The 23223-nt window shown below is 49.1% G+C and overlaps 1 protein-coding gene across 3 annotated transcripts in view; it reads left to right on the forward strand.

Annotated features, from left to right (window-relative positions):
* Positions 1 to 7815: 7815 nt before the first annotated feature.
* The window catches only part of ST6GAL1 (ST6 beta-galactoside alpha-2,6-sialyltransferase 1), a 45200-nt gene continuing 29792 nt past the window's right edge, over positions 7816 to 23223 (forward strand). For all 3 annotated transcript variants that reach the window (XM_030954606.1, XM_030954607.1, XM_030954608.1), the window contains exons 1-2: positions 7816 to 7944; positions 22771 to 22937. The gene's annotated coding sequence lies outside the window, so the exon portion shown is untranslated. The remainder of the gene's footprint in view (positions 7945 to 22770; positions 22938 to 23223) is intronic.

The following is a 23223-nucleotide window of genomic DNA, read 5'->3' on the forward strand; positions in this document are numbered from 1 at the left end:
GGACTGCCTGCAGTCAACTGCACTCTTCCTGCCAGCCCAAGAAAACAAACATCCAGAGAAAGAAACGAGACTCTGCACCAGGGCTCCTCTTGCCCAAGAGCCTGGGCTGGGGAACTCTGTTCTTGTGCAAGGAAATTTCTCTTGCTCATCTCTTGACCTCCCAGACTGTTGGCTGTGCTCCAAGGAAGACATCCTCCTCCTCTTCCAGAGCACTGCTGGGGCTGCAGCAGCCTGACTTCCAGGAAATGTGTTAGTGAAAAACTCCCAGTGCTCCCCATCCCCTTCTGCCTGTACCAGCTTCACCTGGGGAATCCCAGCTGCCTCCTGCTGCTGCCTCAGCAGGTTATGGCTCACAGGGCAGGTGACCCTGGACTTTCTTCCACAATTAGGACATTGCCTCAGATGTGCAGGCAGGAATTTAAAGATGTTTCATTATATTCTTGTGGTGTTTATGAGGGTCCCCAGGATGAGGTGAGAGATGAGAATCTGACTCCATGTTCTTAGGAGGCTGATTTATTATTTTATTATATTATATTAAAAGAATACTATATTAAAACTGTACTAAAGAAAGAGAAAGGAGACATCAGGAGGCTTAACAAGAATGAATAATAAAAACCCATGACTGACTCAGAGAGTCTGACACAGCTGGCTGTGATTGGTCATTAATTAAAAACAATTCACATGGAACCAATCAAACATTCACCTGTTGGTAAACAATGTCCAAGCCACATTCCAAAGCAGCAAACACAGGAGCAGCAATCAGATAATTATTGTTTTCATTCCTCTCTGAGGCTTCTCAGCTTCCCAGGAGAAAATCCCGGGCAAAGAGGATTTTTCAGAAAATATCATGGTGACACATTCTGAACTTAACCAGTCTCCAGACTGGTCTTTGGAGGACAGCAGGTTCTCTGGCAATATGTGGTGGGTTCAGTGCTGGCCAATCACCATTGCACTCACTAGGATGCACTCACCCATTTCCTGCTGTGAGGTAGGACCAGGAGAAAGGCAAAGCAGGCTCAAAACTTTAAAAGGGTATAAAGAAAAGTTTATTAACAGTAACTAAAAGAAAGAGTAATAAGCATCAGAACAAAACCTTCAGGACACTTCTCTCCTTACAATCTTTTCTTCCCCAAAGACAATGTAAAGAAACAAAATCTAAAATTTCAGTCAGTTTATCACCTCTAGATAGTATTTCTTCAGTTCACGTCGGGAGAGAAGTCCCTCTTGTTAATGTTATGGAGACTTCTCCACAAGAAAACAGTTCTCTCGTGGCTCTCTTCACGAATAGCAGCCTCTTAGGGTCATGAAATCCTTCCCATTTTCCACAAGCTTTTCCCACAGGTGTGTTTATGGGCCATGTCAACTTATGGGGCAGTGTTTTAAAAAATGAGCTGTTCAAAGACAAAGGTTCTCATTATCTATCTCTGAAATCATCTTCTTCCTGGGGGCACAGGATTTTCATCACTCCTCTTCTCTGTTCAAACTTTCCATAGCATCACAGCTACTTTAACATCTGCTTACTTTGGCAGGGAGGCCTTTGCTCGATATCAGTTTGAATCCTTCATCTCTCCAGGCTTTCATGTGTTAGAGGGAAACAGAGTCTGATGTATCAATTACATCTTTCTCCATAGATTTACAAGAGGATTTCAGCCCCAAATCAAGACATCTCCTCATCCCTCCCATCTGGGACTTGACTTCTCTTTCACTGACCTCGGTGTCTTCATGTTGCTCCTCTATATTGTTTGCATTCTTGTTCCTTGTCTCACTCGAGGGAGGATGGAAGCACTGAACGAGTTAATATCTCACCTGGGGCCTGCAGATGGTCACCTGTCACTGCCCCAAAAGGAAAGAAGAAGTTCCTGGGTTTCTTATGTCTTTGACATGTGTTTTTCACAGAAGTGTGTACAGCTTTCCAGTGGCTGGAAGCGCTGTATCACTTCTGTAAATGATTCCCAAGAAAAGCCACCACGTAATAGCAAGAGCCTCAAGTTCAGCTGCTGATGTTGTGTAACATCCATGATCTGCAGAAAAGGGTTTCCTTATTTTCTTTGTAGGAAGGCTAACATGCTGCCTCCCTTTTCTTTTTTTCCTAACCGTGATCAAGATAATGTGCAGGGCTGAGGGGAAAAACATCACTTGTTATCTGATTCTGCTAAGCTTAAAAGTATATGAGTTCCTTTCTTGCCTAAGTAACTCCCAGTGCCATTTTCTTCCCCACTTCAGTCTCAAAGAGCTGAAGACATCAGCAATGTACATAATCATGGATGTTGGTTGCAGGAATCATTCTAGGTCTTCATTGTTGAGACTTCAATCTTTTCTACCATGTGAAGAAAACAAAGAAAATTCTACCTGCAGTTTATTTTTAGCTTGACTGGAACATAACAGCAAAGGAAGTGGTGTGATTTTTCTCATTGGCATGTTGCTGTGCATCATGATCTGGCTTCAGAGCAACCTCCTCCAGTGCCAGCGTGGGAGGAGGTGGGAGGTGAGTGGGGCTGTGTTTCCTGTGTCTGCATTTGCTGTTCTGCCTCACTGCTGTAAAATAACAACCACAGCCCTGGGAGGTTATAAAGCAGCATACACGGGGTTGTGCTGTGCCCAGAGCAGGGCGTGGGGCCCCGGAGGCAGAGAAGCAATGTGGTCAGTCCCCATGACCAAAAACCACACCTGAGAAAGCTCCAGCTGCCATGACCTGCCACACTGGGTTTCACTCATTCTGCAAAGATTCCCACATCCTGCCAGGCCTTGGACTGTGCAAAGAATCCAGCCCCCTGCCAGGGCCTGGTCAGTGCAGTGCCTGGGCAGAGCAAAGAGTGACTGCTGTGTTTAATGTGTGCAGTGTACTCCACCTCACACCTTTCCCCCCTGCCCTGACCTGCTGCTGTGCAGAGAGGCAAACATGGGCTGTGCTGACAGGGAGCTGAGCACAAGGGCATCCCTGGTGAGCCACATCCCAGCTCGGGGCCTGGCCCCCTCTCCCTCCTCGGGCAGATGAAGGGATGATGAGCTGCTGTGCCATCCAAAACTCTGTGCTTGTGCTGGTAGAATTGGAGAAGAACCCGTGGCCCACAGGCTGCTGGGATTTGTGGTGACCCGTTCATTTGCAGGCAGGATCCTAGCTCAGAGTGAGATAGTGCTTTCTTCCATGGGAGGCAACTCAGTGACACAGAATTTTCCAGCCAAAAAGATGGGATCTGTCTGTTTTAGCTTGGGCTGTGTGTAGACTTGCATGTGTAACGTCTGCAACTGAGATCTGAGACAATTGAACCTGCCTAATTGTTGCAGTGTGTATGCATACACTGTGTGTGTGCCAGCATGGATTATACAGCCTCCCTTCCCCTTCCTCCTGCTGCCTGGGGTGTGCTGTTTCTGCCACAGTGAAATGTGCCATATTTTGATTGAATAGCAACATCCCAACCAAAGAGAGAAATACAACACAGGCATAATGAATCATGGGCTCTGTGGCCTTGCTCGGCCCCAGGAGGCTGGAAGAGGCCAAGGGACGAAACACTGTAGGCCAGCTCTTGTTTTCTTCACTTTTGCCTGCAAAGTGCACCCACAGGAATTCAGAAAACAATACTCATCCTGCCTGTGCAAGAATCCAAGGATCCTAAACGGGTCAGGAGGAAAAGCACGTTCAGGAGGCAAGAGGGCCAAGTGGCACAGTGCTCCTCTCTGCACAACATCCCTCTTTGAGCAGGGGTCTGCTGCCTGGGGAGCCTGGCCAGGGGCTGGAGGGCACTGATCTTACCAAAAAATCTTTGGTCAGGCTGAACATGAGCCTCTAACAACACTCCCACTATGAGAAGAATAAATGAAATGAAGAACACAAACAGAAGTGCACTTGTGCACTATTGTATTTGCTGGGAATGCCCAACGAAGGCAGAAATGATGCATCTGACTCCATGTTCTCAGAAGGCTAATTTATTATTTTATTATACTATATTATATTAAAGAATACTATACTATACTAAAGAATACAGAAAGGATACTTACAGAATGCTAAAAAGATAATAATGAAAACTTGTGACTCTTTCCAGAGCCCCAACACAGCTTGGCCCTGATTGGCCAAAGAGTGAAAACAACTCCCAGCAGAATCCAATGGAACAATCACCTGTGGGTAAACAATCTCCAAACACATTCCACATGAGCACAACACAGGAGCAGCAAATGAAATACTAATTGTTTTCCTTTTTCTCTGAGGCTTCTCAGCTTCCCAGGAGAGAAATCCTGGGTGAAGGGATTTTTTCAGAGAATGTGAATGCCACAGTGCACACCATGCAAGCCTTTCCCTCTGCTCAGGGCAGGGCAGGCTTCAGGACAGAAGTCAAAAGATAAAGCCTGACTGGGGAAAGACCAGAGATGGGCAGCAAGGAAGAGTGGAGGGCTTGGAAACATGACCTGTGAGGGCAGGAGGAATGAAGTGGCATTGGTTAATCCACAGGAAGGAGCACTGGAGAGATGAGTTAAGCCTTTAGGTGTATAAAAGACTACCACAGAGTAAGGCAATAAATCGGCCTCCCACTGGGGATATGGGAAAATTACAATAATATTTTGGAAAAGACATTGAGAGAAACTTTCCAACTGCAGGATAAATAAGGACTGGAAAAGATACAGATTGGCATATCTCCATCAAGAGATGTTTTTAAGACCAGGTTAGACAAACCTCTGTCAAGAATGCAGGTTTTGGCAGTAAAGAAGAACAATGTGGGGTGTTAAGATTAATTTCAGTAATTTTTTGTTAGCTGATTTCACTGAGCAGAAGCCAGAAGCTTCTGGAGAAAATTTCTGCCATTGCACAGGGTGAGGGTATTCGTGCACATCCCGAACATGGTGGGACTTCCCTGCAACTGCTCTGCCCAGCATGTGTGGTTTCCCTGCAGCTCAAGGACAGTCAGGTCAGGCAATCAGAGAGGTGGCACCTTTTTATCATAAAGCTATTAGAGCTTTAGCAAAGAGCTAAGAAATTGAAGATGCAGCAAAATGTTTTTTCATGTAAAAACCACTCAAACCCACCTTTAGGGGCCTCTCAGTAAAGGAAGGAGTCTTTGAGGAAGATTCCATTTAAAAGCCCCATTAAAGCTTTATCTATTGTTCTCAACCTTCTAATATTAGCAGGCCCAGAGCATAAATATTAATCACTTCATTGAGCAGCTGAGTGCTGCTCTGTGATGTTTCTAGCACTGCACAGGTAAGTGTGCTGCTTCCCACTGATTCAGTCATGACTGGAAGTCACACAAATATAGCCCAGAAAATCAGTAGTGCTGGGACACAGCAGCTGCCAATGCTGGGGGTGGTACAGGAATCCCTGAGCTGGCCTGGGATGTGGCTGGGACAGGACAAGAGCATGCTTGGATGAGAGCCACCTTTATATGCTGTTCCTCTGACTCTGCCCGTCTCTTTGGGGTGACAAATCCACAGGGGTGACTATGACTCCCAGCACTTTTCCCTGAACTGCTCATTCTGCAGCATAGGAAAAAATGACTTGGACGAAGATGCTGATGCCAGCTTTGTTCTCCAGAAAGAAGCTCTGCTGGAAGGTAGGAGTCATAAGTCTGAAAAAGCCAGCACAGCTCAGCACAGCCCTTTGGAATTTGGATGCTCTCCCTCACTCCCCATGTGGTCTCCTGCTGCGGCTTGCCTGGGGGCATGGCAAGGTTGAGTGGGTGAGGTTCACCCCCCAGAGGCTCCTGGGCACCAGCACATTGCTTTCTTTCGGTTATCTGCCGGCTTTGTAAGAGGTTCCAAAGGTAGAGGAGGGGCTGTCTCCACCATGGGTGGTCCCTGTTCAGGTACCCTCGTGGTCTGACCTCATTACAGCAAGAAGGGAGGGGGTGAGCAGTTGGTGTGTGTGTGCGTTGGGGAAGTGTTACAGTGGTTTGGGGATTTCTGTACTATCCAGGCAGGTGAAATTGTTAAATTGTGCTTCTTCCTGCAAGCAGCACAGCACGAGGGGAATCTGAGATGGAGTCAAGGAACCATGAGAAGGGGACTTCTGCAAGAGGTGAGTGGGTAGAGGGAAGAGACAGAAAGCAGGCCCTGTGTGTTCCTGACCTGAAGGGGAGAGCAGGGGGCTTTTGTGCAGGCGCTTGCACTGACAGCAGGTACCTATCTCCGCACAGTTTAAGTACAAAAGAGCTGAGAAGATGCTGAGTGAAGGATCTCAGCCCAGGCTAAGACCTTTCTGAGCAAACATCCACATAAACATACCCCAATTAGTGGTAAGTGTGGGCTGGCCAGCTGCCCATCTCATTTATGTCCCTACTCAAGAGAGCCACAGGAACTCATCTGCCTTCGGGTTCAGCACATATGTAAGGCTTAACTAGCTTTTAAAGGCCAGGAAATGCCCTAAACCACTTTGCCTGTCCAGGAAAGCGTCTGCCTGCTGCGAACCCCCAGCCTCAGTGCTCATGCTCCAAGAGCAGCGCTCTCAGCCAAGGGCTCTGAAGGGCACAGGGTGTGTAAACCCACCCAAGACCCGGGTCCTGCACCTTGTCCAGGCAAGCAGGCTCTGCCTCCCTGATTCTCCCGGGCAGCGCATCAAACAGCTTGCAGGGAGCATCCCACCCAGCCCCTCTGCAGCCAGGGAGAGGCACCAGGAGACATGAAAGCCACAATTCTCCCCTGTCAGCTCTCCCTCCAGCACCTGGCTCAGACTGGTACCAGCCCTAAGGGGAGTACTACAGGGTTGCAATGTGAACCTGAATGCTGCAACAGCTCTGGGGGCTATTTATTTTCTGAGGGTTTATTTTATAATTCTTTATGTATCCTTGCTGGTGTTTCATGTTCTCTGATGTTGGAAAGCCCCTGTGAAGACCTTGCTCTGTCCAGTCAGAGCAGAGAGGTACATCGTGGGAGGGAACATCATCTGCAGCCAAGGTGGGAGTAATGCACAGTGAGATGCTGATTTTGGACACAAACTTTTAGGATATAATCCCACACCAGATGCTGACTCCTTTCAAGCTGGAAAAACATGGATGAACCCCAGAAAGTTTGCTTGCTCTTTCCAGTTAGCATTGGAAGCACAGCAGCCAGGATAGGCTCAGTGGTACTGTGTCCTGCAGCCCCAATGGGGACTGGTGCTGATTTAAGCAGGGCATTGGTTCTGGCTTGCATGGCTCAGAGTCTGAGCTTTTATGATCACAATAATCAGGTTGCCTTGCCTGGACCCTGATTAGTTCATAGCTTGGCAAAACATATTGCACGCACTGTTCCCTGCTTGTGCTTTTGCTTGGCAGAGAAGAGGCCAGAAGCAGTTTAAGGCAGTAGCCAGCTGCAGGGATGCAGCTGTAGCCATGTGCAGCATCTCCCACGCTTTGGGCATCCCTGGGTGTGCATGGGTGCCCTGAAGGAGCCATGGCCCGGAGGGCTCTCCTGGGCAGCACTGAAATAGGTGCTGGGGGCAGCTCGCTAATGAACTATTGATGTATCTGCAGTGCAAACTCGAAACGAGCCCACAGTGATGGAGTTAGATGGCAGCTCTGCCAGCGCGGGGCTCTGCCGTGTCCGTGACGGGGCACGATCGTTTTTGTGCCTTTCTACGCAGAGCTCCCGAGGCAGACGGGCAGTGCAGGGCCGGGGCTGGCACCGAGAGCGCTGCAGGGTGTGCCGCACTTTGTCCCGCCGTGTGCGCCACCGAGCCAGCCCCGGGGCTGGGGCGGCCACCCGCCGCTCCCCGGGCCGAGGGAGCGCCGGGGCTGGGCTCGGGGCTGTCGCTCCCGGGCAGCCGCTCCTCCTCCCCGCAGCTGTGCCGTGAGGGGCGGAGGATGAGGAGAGCGAGGAGGATGCCCCGTGCCCGCCGGGCTGGCGGCGGCGCCTCCCCCGCGCGGCGGCCCCCGCCTCCCCCCGCCTCAGCGCCTTAAATGCCTCGGCCGCGGCGGCAACAAAGGCAGGCGGCGGCCGTGAGTGAGGGGCCGGCCGGGGGTCGGCTAGGCGGGGCTGGCGGTGAGTGACTGAGGGTCCGTGGTGCGTGCGGGGCAGCGGAGCCGGGCTGGGCTGGGCTAGGCTAGCGGCTGAGAGGCAGCGGTACCGGGCTGGCGGTGAGCGGCTGAGGGGCAGCGGTACCGGGCTAGCGGTGAGCGGCTGAGGGGCAGCGGTACCGGAATGGCGGTGAAGGAGCCACCGAGGGTCGGCGGTGGGCGAGGCTGAGGCACCGCGGGGTCGCAGGTGCCGCGGGAGGGCGGGAAGGGCCGTGCTCCGCCGTGCCCGGTCCCGCCGCCCTCGGGGGTCTCGGCTGTGGCGTGAGGCGGCCCCCGCGTGTGAGTGGGCTCCGGCGGGCAGCGTGAGGCGGACGAGCACCAGCACCGCTGAGGAGTAACTTTTGTTATTTCTTATTATTTATGCTTCTAACCCATCAGTATAAACTTCTAAGAGCGGCAGATGTGTATGGCGGCGGCTGCCCGGGCTGCCTGTCCCCCCTGCTCTCGGCGCTCGCCGGCGCTTTGACTGCACGGAAGTCCCCGGTGGCTGCGGAGCCCGCCCGGTGGCGGCTCCGAGCAGAGAGGGTGGGCGGGGGATGAGGCAGACCCCGGCCCCTGCCTGCCTCCGGCTTGTGCTCACCCTTGTCTGAATTTGACAGATCCCTGCTGGCCTGGGTCAGCCCGCAGGGACCCGCCAGTCCTAGCAAGGGATTTAATCTGTGAGTAATTTTAGAAGTAGCTGCATTCGTCTCTACTAGCGCACAGCAGGTCAGGCTGCAGAGAGAATAAATAATGTGTAGTGTGTTTTTCGTGCTGCCGTGTACTAGTCTTTCAGGGTAAATCTCTGTTCCTGCATTTATGAGCCCCTGGTAAATCAGGGCAGTGAATGGGGACCAGGGGCTGAAGGAGTGGGAGCTGCTGCTGCTTTATGCTGTTTCCATATCTGCTTGCTGCAACTGGATCTAATCACTGACAGTGTCAAACCAGAAATATCTGCAAGGGGAAAGGTGCCATGGCAGAGCAGCTGGATGTAGCAGGAGATTTTCTTGGCTGTGAGGGAGTGAGAAACCAGAGCTGCCTATTAATGTGTGAGGAATGAGTCTAACTCTGTGTGACTCCTCCTTTAGTGGCACACTCACAGGACTACACTTGCCTAAACACTGGTAGCTAACCTGGAATACTTTTTCTGAGCTGGGATAACTTTAAATAAAAGGGAATGCTGTGATGCAAGGCTGCTGCTTGCATCCTCCTGCTCTCAGAGGGGAGTCAGTGGAAGGAGACCCAAGCAGAATGGGGTAAGTGTACATAAGGTGTGTTACTGAGGGGGAGAGGGACAGCTTTCTGTGCTCAGCTTTTGCTGCAAAAACTGAGTATTGTACTGACCTTGGTAGTGCATCTTGGAAAGTCCCCCTCATCTCCTGGTGTCCAGAACAAAATACAAACACTTATCCCTCCTGTTTCATCACAGTGCCCTGGGTCACTGCATCAGGGAAGGTTTAGGTGGAGCTCCAAATGCCTGAGGCACTCATAGAGATATGAGTGATGCTAAATCTTCCCCAGGAGGAAGAATATTAGCAGGAAAAATCTTCCCCAAAAGGCCCCTGGGACAAAGGCCAAGAGTGTCTAATGAGGCAGACTTTTCCTGTTAGCTGCAGTTCTTGTGGGAGGGTGAGGGCCTGGAGGTTGGAGTGAGCCCATGTGGGGATGGATGTCGGGGGGCAGACAGCCCATCCCCAGGTCTGCTCTGTTCCGGGCACCTGATCACCTCACCTGGGCATCACCCATGGCTCTGGAGGTGATGCAGCTGCTGAGTCGAGACAAATCATCTGTCTTCTTCTGGTTTAGCAAATAAATTGGTTTGGTGGTGGTGCTGCAGGGATGAGCAGCTCTGTAGTGCCAAGGTTGTGCCCTGTTGGATTGGGGACAGGACAGACATGCAAAGCTGCAGCTTGGCTCCAGATAAATCTATCCTCTGGAAAGAGCTGTGTTTTGTGGGTGTAGTGGGAACACTGTGGGGTCCCCTGCCAAAATTTGTGCCTCTGGCAAAAGTGGTGCATGGCCTGAAAATGGAGATGCTTACATCAGTGAGCTGCCCCATTATCACTGGAGCTGCAGTGCTCAGCTGGGCGTGTATGTGTCTCCTGCTGGCAGCAAATGTGAGGTTAGGTTTCAGAAAAGAGGAATATCTGATCATATCTACTTAATTCCTGGATACAAAAATATTTGTTGATGTGGCTTTGAGCCGGCTGCCCACTCTAATGGCTGCTCTTTGTGTGCTCTGTAACTTGGTTAAAACCAAAGAGTGGAAATGCAGGTGTATCATTGTTCATGGAGACCTAGTTTTCTAGGGACAAAAAAGGTGAGTACTTAAACCTTGTTTTGCAGTGACTGCTGGCAGAGTAATCTCCTGCAGGAGCTGGGAATACATGAGAGGAATTAGAGGTCCCAGTATGAGGTGGGCAGGGGTGGTCTAGCAAAGGGCAGAGCAGATGCAGACAGTAATGTTCTGTGTCTCAGCTGTCCTTGAGACAGGGCTGCGGAGGAGCTGATTGCTGTGCATTCAGAGGTTCATGTCCCTGTGGCTCTGTCAGGGGACAGGCAGCCCTGCACCCAGGGGTGTGTCCCCAACACCCACACCTCAGCCACAGCACAGTCTCACCCAGCTCCTGTCCTGCTCTGGATGGTGATGGGCCACGTTGTGTTGCCCTTTGCTCTCAGGCTGACTGATGTGGAGGACGTGATTGAACTCAAGTTCTTTGACCACCAGGGCTTCTCCTCACGCCCTTACCCTGTTGCACTGGCAGTTTGTGGAAGGGCAGAAGTGCTGCTGCAGCCGTGATCCTCAGCCCTTTCCACAGGAGAGCTTCCGTGGTGTGCACAGCCACCAGTGAAAATGTCATTTTCCTGTGCTCTACTCAACCTTTGCAAAGATCACTGTAATAGGTCTGACAGAATTGTTTTGATCATCTTTTTCAAAGTATCCAGACCTTTCCGTAGCCCTCAGATTTTGGAAGAGGGATGTAAATCACAATTCTGCACAGGATTAGCAATCGGAGAGCATTATGAATCAATCTGATACTTTGTCTTAGTCACAGCCCTTCTTAGAACGCTGACCTACATATTACAGCTTTCACTGTAACTGCTTCACCAAGGACAGGCTTTGCTTCCCAGTGTGAGGTGGCCCAGTGGCTGGACATGTTTGTGTTTGAGGGACATTCCTGGTGGCTTCAGATGTGCTTGAAGTCTGTGCTGCTTGACTGGATAACTTGTCAGTGTAGTGTGAAATACAAGTGGTTCCTTTGAATGTTCTTTTAATTATAATTGTGCTGATTAAAAAAAAAAACTAGAAGATGAAATGAGATGCTTTCTGTATAAAGTGCTCTTAGATGTCGAGCCAGCAGGGATCATTGTTATCAGATCCTCTAATCACTTGTGTGATTAAAAACCTTGGAAAAACTTACATGTTTGAGCCACTTAGTTGTAAGTAAAAATAAAAGGTTTATTGCCTTTCTGAATGTGTGCTGTAGCTCAGCCTTTGGTGAGCTGTGAACCCAAAGCTTCTGTAAAATCCCTCCCTGTGGGTCACTGATGGCACTGAATATGAATGCACATCTGCTGGTTCCTCTTGCAGATGAGTTTTCCTGCTGATTCCCAGAGCAGCGAGGTGAGCGATGATGAAAAGGAGAGTCCAGAACAGTGTCTGCAGAGCAGTGACTTGGCTGATTTAAGGCAGCACTTAAGCCCATTTCTACCTGTCATTGTCATTCCAGCTCTGCAGGGTAGAGTCTTTGGTTTGAAGGATGCTGAGAAGCAATGAGAAATCCATGTACTGGTGTGTATGTGTGCTGCCCAGCACGTACCAGTAGCATGGGCCATGGTGAAGGTCCTTCTGGGTGAAGTGTGTGAACAGCAGTATGTTCACATGCACATCTTGGGTATGGAGCATAATTTGGCTCTCTGGGTGTCCAGGAGCTCTTCTGTGAAACCAGGATAGAGGAAGCCTGCCTTGTAGTTTTTTGTCTCAGCAGGTTCCAAGAGGCGCCTTTGCCTAGCTGGGGTTTGCTGGTCCCTCTGCAGCATTTGGAAGGTCATGCATTTCCCTGGGATGCTTGGCTTGGAGTGTCTCTGAAATTAAGAGCTCTGCCATCAGGTCATCTGATGGTCTTCAGGGCTTGCTTGTGGTGTGTTGCTCACAAGTTCCCACAACCTGTGTTCTCAAGCAGAGGTTGGTGTGGAAAGCCACAGCACGTCATCTTGCGGTTTCTTTTTCTATAAATAGCTAAAATAAAAAAGGTCTGTTTGTGAGACAGGAACCATTGCACATAATAGCTCACCTCCTAACAGCAGTGTGCTGAAGTTCAGGGAGGCCTCTGCTTTTCTACCTCGTGCCCCAGACTCCTGTGCCTGGGCATGGTTTGTCTGTACAGGCAGAAGGGAGCTCTGTGCCAGACTGTGCTGTTTCTGTGTGCTCCTGATGTGTGTTAGCTCTGGGAGCTGGCAGCTACTGCAAATGAGCTGAGCAAAGCTGCTCCTGGTACCTCAGTGCTGCTGAGGCTGTGGAGAACCTGAATGCCCTCAGCACAGCATGTCTGCCTGTCTGTCTGTCTGTACATCCCACACTGATCCCTGGGCACTGGCAGGCGTGTTTGTCACAGAGCCCAGCTTGTGCCTGGGACTCCTGGGGCTGGTGGGAACTGGAAACAAGCTAATGCTCCCTTCTTTAATATTGCATCCACTCTGCTTACAGTGGCTGCAGCAGTTTGGATTTTCAGCTGTAAAATTTTGCAGAAAAAGAAGAGTTGTTGACAGCAGTGATTCATTTTTAATATGAATTGCAGCTTGCCCTTTGTGTCTTTGTGGTACAGTGTGTGCTGATTAGGAAATCAGAGGGATTCCAATCAACCTGACTGTGTTCACTGGATTTTCTGCAAATACCCTGTGTGTGCCAGCTGAGTCCCAAATGTGTGGGGACAGTTTGATGACTCTTACTGGGATGGAATGACAATAGAAAATGCTGTGGCAGTTGTGCAGCAATGACAGCTTTCTCAAATGGATCTCCTGGAGGCTAAAAGACACCAGGTCCTGGTTTCCCTCTGGTTATCTCAAGGACCTCCTTTTGCCTTGAAGTAACATTTAATGTACAACATCAGAGTAATGACTTTTTTGTTCTAAATTTGTTTGTAAGGCAGAATCTTTAGGAAGGACTGCAAGCAGAGCTCTGTGGTCTGAGCTGCTCTCTTCTGAAGGCACAGAGCATCCCAGAAGCAATTAGTTTGTATCTTAAACTAAAAAATTAATAAAAAACTTCTCAAAGAAAATATCTTCATGCTGTGAGCTGCATTGCCTTGCAAGACTGAAAATTTGGGTGTGATCCTTTGTTAACTAAGTTGGGTTAAAGTTTATTTATTTGGTTGGTTTTTGTTTTTATCTCCTTCGCTCACAGTTTAGTTCTTCCAAAATACAAGATTTTACTTTGGTCCAGGGATAGATTATCACTGTGTTAATTCTTGGTTATCTTTGTGACCTGTGTTCCTGCCATTCTCTGTGCTTGCAAGGGGTCTTAAATAAATTAAAAATTTAGATGTACAAGATTGTAATTGTTGGGATAAAATGTCCCTGTTGGTCTCATGAGACCCCATCTGGAGGGCTGCACCTACCTGGTCTGGGGTCCCCCGCACAGGAAGCACATTGGCCTCTTGGAGCAAGTCCAGAAGAGGCCACCAGGATTGTTAGAGGGATGGAGCACCTCTCCTGTGAGGAAAGGCTGAGAGAGTTGGGATTGTTGAGCCTGGAGGAGAGAAGGGATCAGGGTGAGCTCATTGTGCCCTTCCAGTGCCTGAAGGGAGCCTGCAGGAAGGGGGGAGAGGGACTTTTTACAAGAGCCTGGACAGTCAGGACAAGGAGGAATGGCTTCAAACTGGCTGAGAGTAACTTCAGATTAGGTATTAGGAAAATTTCCTCCCTCTGAGGGTGGTGAGGCCCTGGCACAGGGTGCCCAGAGAAGCTGTGGACGCCTCATCCCTGGAAGTGTCCCAGGCCAGGCTTGGATGGGGCTTGGAGCAACCTGGGATAGTGCAAGCTGTCCCTGCCCATGGCAGGGGGTGGAACAAGATGATCTTTAAGGTCTCTTCCAACCCAAACCCTTTTATGATACTTTATATTTTTGGGTTGTTTTTTATATAGATTTATATTTGTCCTTTTGTTATAAACAGGGCCAGGAGACCAGCTCCTTTAGAAGGTCTTTATTAAAGACAGCTCTGGGCGGGGAACCCGAGGGGTTGCGCGCACACTGCCGCTGCTCCCCCAGGACCATGCTGAGGAGGAGGAGGAGGAGTGCAGCTTTGTCTCTCGGCAGAGCTGGGGCTTCTGTCCTCACCAGAGTCCTTAGGAAGGCCATGTTGGGCTCATCGCTTAGGGGTATCATCTTCCAAGCTGGGTGCTATCAAAGTTACGGTGACAGGATGGAATCCAGCTCTGGTTAGGAGAGGGTGACCCAGTATGATTCTGGCGGGTTAAAGTCCAAGTTTATGCTGGTTTGTTGTTTTGAGGGGGTCCATATAGTTCCCACAGCTCCTCATTCACGTTCAGTCCGGGTGCAAGTCCTCCTGGGAGCAGGGGAGCAGCTGAAGTGGTTCCCGACGGGAATGGATGCAAATCGAGGTGTGACGGTGAGGGGTACAAAGAGTGTGATGGGGAAGGATACAAATACAAAGGGAAAGAGGTACAAATACAGAGGGAAGGATACAAATACAAAGGTAAAATAGTAACTTCTAACAATTGTCAACAAAAGGTAAGGCTTAGAACTCTAACATTTAATGCTTAACAACAGACCAACAGTTCAAATTAAGACTCTACCAACTTCATTAACATCTACTGCCAATTACTATTCTGAATGAGGGCTCTTTTTCAGGATTTCATTTCTCACGCTTCACCAGCACAGCTTCAATGTAAATAATTGTCAGTGTAAAGGTTGGACACTGTGAGTGAGGTCCATTAGCAGAAATGTAGCAAAATGGAAAAGTTGTGTTCTGGCTCCTCTGGGCTGGTATTTCACAGGCATATCTGATGAATACTTTATGTTTTATGAGAGTCTGGAAGGTGCTGGATGGGTTTAGCTGTCATCCAGATGATGGTGTCTGTGAATATGAAGCTTGTTTCTTATTAACAGCCATTCTTGCAATCTTGAAATCCACTTTTCACAAATGCTTATGTCCATGAGAGTGTTACTTTCTTGGGAAGATCATCAGCAAGACTGATTAACAAATTCGTTCCAGAGCTTGATAATGTTTATTTTGTGAAGTCTGTAGCTGCCTTGCACCTTTCTGAACAGAACCCATTGTGGAGGGAAACCTCCTCCCCAGGAAGGGATGTGTTATGACTTGCTTCCAACAAATGCTGCAGGGGCAGGTTTCAGTTGGACAGGGGGATTCCCAAAGGTAAAAATGGACTTGGTAGAAATACGTGTTGCTTGTGCCTGTGACATGAAAGGGTATTTTTAGAGACACGGGAGTCCCCAGTCAGACGGGAAGGAAGAGCAGTGGCTGGAATGCCTTGTGTGATGGGTCAGTCAGACTTTCTGCTAATGGACAAAGTGAGGGATCACTGGCAGTTTTTGGCTCTTCAGATTTAATTTAATGCTTGTTTAAAAAACAGCTGTCCTGACTCCTGCGGACTGAGCAGCTGCCTGTGGATTGAGTGGTAGGAAAAGGTGATGGAGCCTTGGAGCTGGCAGTGCTCCAGGTGCTGCGTGCAGGGACCACTGCCAGGCTGCTGCTTTACCGCAGAGCACAGAGGTGGGGGAGCCCTGTGGATGCCACGTAACTTTCTGCAGATTTATCTGCCGATTTTCAGAGCAGTTGTTACTTGTATCTTCTGTTTTATTTTTTTTATAACATAGTGTGAGTGTGGAGTGGCAATTATTTTTGGTTCTGTGGATGTGGCTCAGCAATTTCAAATGTGGTTAGAAGTGCATTTTTAAAAATTGAAGTGAACTCCTTAAAATCTGCACCTGGGGTAACAGTCAAATTAATTTTCAAGTGTGATATCACTCCCCTCTCCCTTTTCACTCTCTAATTTTGAAAACTTCTCACCACTTTGTAAATCACTTTGCAAAAAACCCGTCTCTTTCAGATGAACTACATGTTCCAAGGTTAAGAAGTTTGCCTTTAATTAGGGGAGTGCAGTTGGGTAACTATTTATTAGCTATTCATGGATGAATTGTTTAATTAGACAGATAATCATATGCTTACAATCTAAGGAGAAAAATTCAGAGAGGTTAATTAAGGAATGCTTAGAAAATTTTATGTCAGAAATGGTGCGAAGTTTCAGCCTGGACCCTCTTAATTAAAATTAGTTAAGTTCATGCTGGAAGTGAATGGAAATGAAGGAAATGTAACCTTACCATGGCTACAGATGTGGGAGTGTACCAAGGTCAGCAATGCATATTAACTCATACTTTTAAAATTAATTTCTGGCACTAATTTGGCTTGATTTTTCCCATCTGTCTTCATGTAGACAACACTCTGGAAGCCTCGCTTATTTGAGGTATTGCAGAAATGCCTTTTTGCCTCCCCTGCTGTTCCTTTGTGACCTCTGAGCTGAGGTTTTACGGTGGGTGAAGACGGCGAATCAAACCCTGCAGGTGATGCTGCAGATGCTTAATTGTGCACGTAAACATCTGTGCACCTTCACATCTGGGAGGTGTTCTCAGGCGTGAAGGTCGTGTCCTGCCGCACGTGGGGTGGGAACCAAGGACAGAAACACCCTCCTGAGTGGGGTGTGTGCCTCCGAGGCTGCGGGCAGGCAGGGCCCGGCTCTGTCCCCGGTGTGTCCCAGCTTGTCCCGGCTCAGCCGAGCCTCACACCGCCCGTGTGCCAGAGCCCGCCCCAGCACCTCGGCCGGGAGTGGATCGGGGCTGAGCTCATCCAACCTCGCTGCTGTCAGAACAGCTCTGGTCCTCCTTCCCTCATTCTACCCACGTGGATTTCCCCTGGTTGCTGTAACTCCCTAATCGGGAGGAAAACAAACGTGGATTCTGGTTAAGTGCTAGGCAGGGCTCCCAGTAAGTGGGGGGAGCAGCCGTGAGTGTGTTTCCTGCCCCCCACATTCCCCTGAGTGCTTGTGCTGTTCTTGGCCAGCTGGTGCTGGAGACTGCAGGACGGTGGTGGTGACTTCTGGAGAGTGTGGACAACTGTGGCTGCCCTAAGCCCACCTGCCAGGGTTTCAGTAACCACAGGCTGTGTTTGTGGCTTGCTTTTTCCAGCACTGTTTTTTCTGAAGTGAAGAACTCAGGCTGTGTGAGAAGGTGATCATATCCTGCTTCCCCTCCTCTGAGATTGCTCCAGAGGAGTGTTTTAATGCTGTGTCTTACAGTCTTGAAGTTGTTTTGGAGCATTTCCTGTGGCCAAATTCCTGGCTAACCACATGCTCCTAGAAGCCATCTCATCCTTCTGGTATTGCTCCTTGTAGCCCCCTTCAGCTCCTGCCAGATTCCTAAGCAGCCATCTCTTAGCTTTCCATCTCTCTGGTTCTTGAGCATCTTTTAGCCCTCCCACATCCTTGGCTTTTTCTCTTAGATTTCATGAAAACAAACTCTTGTGAAAAAAAAATCCCAAACCAAAAATACCATTGTGAAAACCCCTACCCACTCTCCAAATGTCCAAATACATTCTGCCTCTTTTCTCTGTAGTTGCATGTATTATTTTTCACAAAACTGAATTTAGCTGTTGGTGTTATCAGTAATTCTAATGAATTTTTTTATAGCCAGTTAACAGGAGACTACTAGCTGTGTGTTTGTGTCAAAAAGTAGGTGTAATGGTTCAGAGCAGATGAGCTGAAGAACTACCCCCTTAAAAAGGCCTGTGGAGAAGCCGAGTTGGTGTTGCTCACTGGAGAAAGATTCTTTGTCTCTGGTTTGGGGAGGAGGCTCAAGGAAGTTCAGTTCATCTTGAGCAAGATGGGTTTGAAATGGAAATGTTGGTACTGCAGCACCTGGGGAAAGCAGTGAGAGAGTTGGTGGGTGTGGGAAAAGGATCCTGCTGGGGCATTGCTGGGACGAGGCTGTGGCTGGGTGAGAGGTTGGCTCAGCCATAACTGGCACAGGTCACCTTTCTCCATGGCCATGGCATGGCTCCTGCTTGAGCTGTGGCTGTGGGGCTTGGCAGTGTCCCTTGTGCTGCATCTTATCCTGGAGGCATGGGGGACATCAAGTCCTGCTTCAGCTTGCCTTGCAGCAGGTGAGGTTCTCTGTTCCTGGGAGCAAAGTGCAGCAGCAAGGGATTTCCTCTCTAGGGTATCCCAGTAACGTCCTGGTAATTGGGTCTGTGTTTCCCCAGGCTGTAGCCAGCCTAGCAATCAGTAACTGCATTTTCAATTCCTATCCTGTTCCGGGTAGCAGAGGCTGAGGTCTGGCAGCAGTGATCACATCAGTCTCAGATCCCTGACTAAGGCACTGCCCGAGTGCCTTTGCTGCTCTGTATTCTTGGTTCCCAAGCCTCTCCTCTGCAGAAGGGATGGTTTGGGGTCTCTTGCTCTTCTGTGGTGCTGCTGAAGTTACAGTATTTGCACAGAGCCAATTCCTCTGAGATGATGGTCATTCTTCTGTTTAAGCACAAGCTGCCAACTTACAGAATTAACTGCCAGCGGTCTGCAGTAGCCCTTGACTTGTCCTAGAACTTGCTTTAATAAAAAAGAATAGGTTTTTAATGAAAGTGGAAGGAATTCTGTGTTTTCTCTGGAAACACTGAAGGGGTTGCAAAGCCAGGCTCTCAAGGCAGGGCAGTTTTTAAGTTATACAACCCAAAACTGACCTCTGTGCTCTGCATGTTCTGATTGCGTGGTTCCACAGTTGCTGCTTGGCTTGATGCTGCCTTGCTCACTGTGCATCATTGATCTGTATTTGTAGTTGTTAGGTGGGGGTTTAATTTTCCTTTTTGCAGCTCTGAGGTTGTGCTTTACTTGTGTGCTTCAGCCCTGCACCAAGAACAGAAACACGAGTTGTCCAATAGGCTCCTCCGTGGTGCTGCTCATAAATGTCTGAGCAGCTGCAGTTCATGGTGTGCTTGTGGGAAAGCAACTCTGTACATGGGGAGCTGAGGCACGCACAGGGTACTCAGCCCATTCTGGGTGCTCTTCGGGGAAGCTGCCAGGAATTCTCTCAATTTCTGATGTCCATGAAGTGCAGTTCTGTGGCTGAGAGCTCAGCCCATGTGCAGAGCTGATCATGGGTCTGGCAACTAAGGATAAGAGAAGTTTATTTTAAGGTTTGTTTGATTTCATAACAGCTGTAAAAGAAGCAAAGCAGGAATCACTTTTTGTCAACTTTGGTTTGCCTTTCTTGAGACTTTATCTGGCTTTTGTACCTTAATTACTACACTTTAAAAAAATAAATGTGCTGGAAAAACCCCACCCAGGTAGAATGTTATTTCAGCACTGTCATTCAGTGAGTGCTTCTGCTGAGTGAGAGGAGTATGCTGTGACAAAATGAGGGGCAGGATTAGGTCTTTTTTGTGTGTTTTATGGAGAGAGGAGGGAGCTGGGCTGTCCACCACACAGGCTTATCCTGCCTGAATCATCCCCAGGCATGGGGATGAAACATGGACAATGAAATATTGTCCTCCCTGTGGAGAGATTGCAGACAGGATTTGTTGGCTGGGTGACACCAGCAACCAGGGGAAGGAGCCATGGGCTCTGTCAGTGGCCTGAGAGCAGGTATTTATTTGCTCCAGTCAGTGCTTCTCTTCAGGCTTGTTCCCAGCCTGCATCCAGTCCTTGCCTTGGTGGTCTTCATGGACCAGTCCTGGTCTGAAGCTCCTCAGCATCCCATTCCACCTCTGCTCTGTGATGTTGTTTGGGTTTCACATCCTGCTCCCCTGTGTTGGTAGACCTGCTCCATCCTGGCTTCTTTGTTCCTCACATTTTCTCCTCTGACTGATGTGACCAGGGGTTACTGCTGTCCCTGCCAGTGGTGGCATTGTTCGTGTCCCTGCTCCCCAGCCAGTGTCTGTGCCCACCCAGCCATGCTGGCCCCCATCTGAGCCTCTGTGCTATGGGGCCTGGGGGCATTCCTGGCTGGTGCTCTGCTCTGCAGAGGCTTTAATGATTTTCCATGTGGCTGTGATTAACCTGACAGGCAGGGCTTTGCTTATTGCATTCAGGAAGAGTTGTGGTGGCAAGATTTCTAGCTTTGGGATGAATCAGCATTAACAATGAAGCAGTAAACAAATACCGTTTCTTTTACAAGCCGACAGACAGCAGGATGTTTTCCTCTGCCAAAGCATCCATCAGGCTATTGGTTAAGCTGTAGCTGGGAAGGTGGGAAGGAGAAATAATTCCTCACTCATAGAAAAAAGATAAGTCATAAGTCTCTGTTGACTGCCAGTGGGAGGGATGCTGAATGACAGAGGAGGCTGTTGCCTCCTCCTCTTCCTGGTCCCACAGTCTGGTGATAACTGGCTGTTAGTGCACAGACCTGTCACATTGGAGCCTGGATGTTACTAGAGTGTATTAAATGCCTTCAGGCAGACAAACTCTGGGCTGGTACTTAATTTACAGCACTCTCCAGGATCGTTCCATATAGATCCTCTGTCTTCGGAGGGAAGAAGAATTAGTGATTAATTAATGAAGACTTTTACATTGTTCTGAATCTGGGGGTAGTTTTAGGCCCCTACTTTACCTTGTAATCTTTCAAGCTTTTGCCTCTCTTAGTAAATATCTGCTTGTATTCCTGATGGTTAAACTTGCCACATAGAAATGTTGTGTTGATGAATTCCTCAAATTCTGTTTTGACCAGAAGGCAAGGAGATCTGATCCCTCTCATGCTCATGGCTTTCAGAACTAGTGGTGAGAACTCGAGCTCTGCCAAGAGACACTGCCCACCCTGCAGCTGGTGGCTCTCAGCCCCAGCACAGGCTCTGTGCACATCTGGCAGGTGCTGGGCTCTCACAGGTGCTCCTGAGCTGGCACTCTTGCTGTCCTGCTTTGCTCAGGGGCACATGTCCCCTTGATCCTTTTGCCTCCCAGAGATGCTGGTGAATATTTTTGAGCATTTTGCCCTGTTAGCAGGAAGGAGTGGGTGGATGGCTGGGAAGCTCCCTTGGCCCCAGCCTGGCTGCTGTGCTTCCTCTTACAGCTCTGTGGCTGCCCAGGCTCTGCCACAGCAGAAGTTGCGTTGCCTCTGGTGGCATCTCTGGGCTCACTTTCCATTCATCTATAAAGGCAAAACTTCAGCAGGGAGCAGGTAGCCAGGGGTGGATTGTTGTATGTTTTGAAAACTGCTGCCCCTGAAGAACTGCTGCCTGGCTGGATAACCAGTGTGCTGGCCTTTTTCAGTTCTCTGTGCTTGTCTCCATCCCTTTTATCTCCCCTTTGCATCATTTTTCTCACTTAAATGCACCCTTTCTGCAGGCCACAAAGGCTGGTGTGAACACAGCCTGCAGCAAGGGGATCCTGCTGAGCTTGCAGGCTGGGGACTTCCTAGCCTGACGTGTGAAAGTGCTGGGGCTCTGGCTCACCATTACTCATCCAGCCTTCCTGGGCTGCCTTACAGCTGTCCTGGGGGACTGCCTGTGCACATTGCCTCACTTCTCGCTCAGTGAAGTGCTTCTCAAAGATGCAGCTATGCTGAGGTACTGCTGCAGGCTGGCAGACACCAAGAATTTTTCAGTCTAGCAGGTAGCTGTTTCTGGTTTTTTCCTTTTGACCTGACCCTCAAGTATCATTCTAGCTTCACTCTCTGTCACGTGGCAGGAAACTTCACCAGCCTGTGCTGATGAGACTCAGTGCTCGAGGTGGGGCATTGTATGCCAATGTCTCTTTGCATGGGCAGCACCCCTCTTTTTAATATATTCCTCCTTTCTTGCTTTTTACCTCTCTTTTCCCCCATCTTCCTCCTTTTCTTCACCACACAAAATGTGTCAAGCCTAGGCTTACCTTTTTCCCACTGCTTTGCTTCCCCTGCCGTGGTGTGCTGCTGTGGGTTAGGGTCCCTTGGATGGTTCCAGCTGGCAGGAATTTGGGATATGGACATATTGGGACCTCTTACTAAGCTGTGAGTGCTTGGGGTCCCTACTGAGAGCAGAGAGCTGAGCTGCTGGACTCGAGGTGGAGCATATGCCAGGCCATGCCCATACACTGGAAACATGCCCAGGGCAGGATAATTATGGAAGGCAGTGTTTCATCAAGTGGACCGTGTGCTCTTGCTTGCTAAACAGTCTTGTGATTAATATCTTAGTTAAGAGGATTTTAGGACATGTGCTGCAGTTGCACAGAGTTTCTTTCAGAAGTAGGGGAGAGGTTAGGAATATAAACTCTGTAAAGGCTCTTTTGTGTTTTCAGCAAGGGTCACCAGGTAACTGCAGTGCATCCCTGCTCTGTTGTGTCAGAGTAGGCAGTAGATTTTGCCATAGATGGTTCAGTGGGAGAGGGATCCTTGAAGAGCTTTGCACATGTTTTTGTACAGGCTGCATTCTTAAGATCTCCTTAGGGACCTGTAGCTCCAGCACTAAGGGTGAGTTCTTCTGCCCTGATGTCAGCATTACCAGCTCGCCCTGGCTCCTGCCATTAGACTCTGGTGAGTTCTGCAGCCAGCAGGTGTTCACCAGAAGATTTTGCCTTCAAAACAAGGCTCTGTGTGGTGTTTTACTCAAGTAATGTTTCAAGGTGTCAGCAGCTCGACTGTTGGCCTTATCCAGGACACACGGTGTGGACACAGCACTATCTGCATGCTCTGGGTGTTTCTGTGCCACTGCTGATTTGCTGTGTGGTCTTGGCTGGTAGTTGTAGTCTCCTGTCCAGTGGTTTCTGATCAGTCTGATGTGGCTGTCTAACATCTTCCCCCTAATTTCTTTCCTAGGCTAGAGAATTCAATGTAAAGGGACATGGGAGCATGAAGAATTGCATGGAGAGCACAGATGTGCTGCCCGTGGTGGCATCTCCTACAGCTCTTACCTGGCAATCTGCTGCTGCCTGGAAGGGATTGACAGGAACCTCTGTGGATAGCAAAGGAACCTGGAGATGAAGGTGATGACCATGGCTCTTAATCTTTTTTATCCCTGCCCCTTTTATCACTTCCACATGTCTGCAGCAAGAGCAGGGCTGCTGTCAGCGTGACAAGCCACATACATTGAGGCACAGCACTGAGGCTATCTCATGTTACTGTCTGGAGGGATAGTAAAAGATAGATAAAGAAAACGGGGAGGGTTCCCTGATACTCCCTTAGCAACTATCCTATATTTCTCTTTTAAAGCAAAATAAGACATTTATTCTGCTTCTTGTGGGAGCCCTTGTAGAAGCTGCCATGTATTGG

The sequence above is a fragment of the Camarhynchus parvulus genome, chromosome 9 (genome assembly GCF_901933205.1).
Source record: "Camarhynchus parvulus chromosome 9, STF_HiC, whole genome shotgun sequence".
In the NCBI taxonomy this organism is placed as follows: Eukaryota; Metazoa; Chordata; class Aves; order Passeriformes; family Thraupidae; genus Camarhynchus; species Camarhynchus parvulus.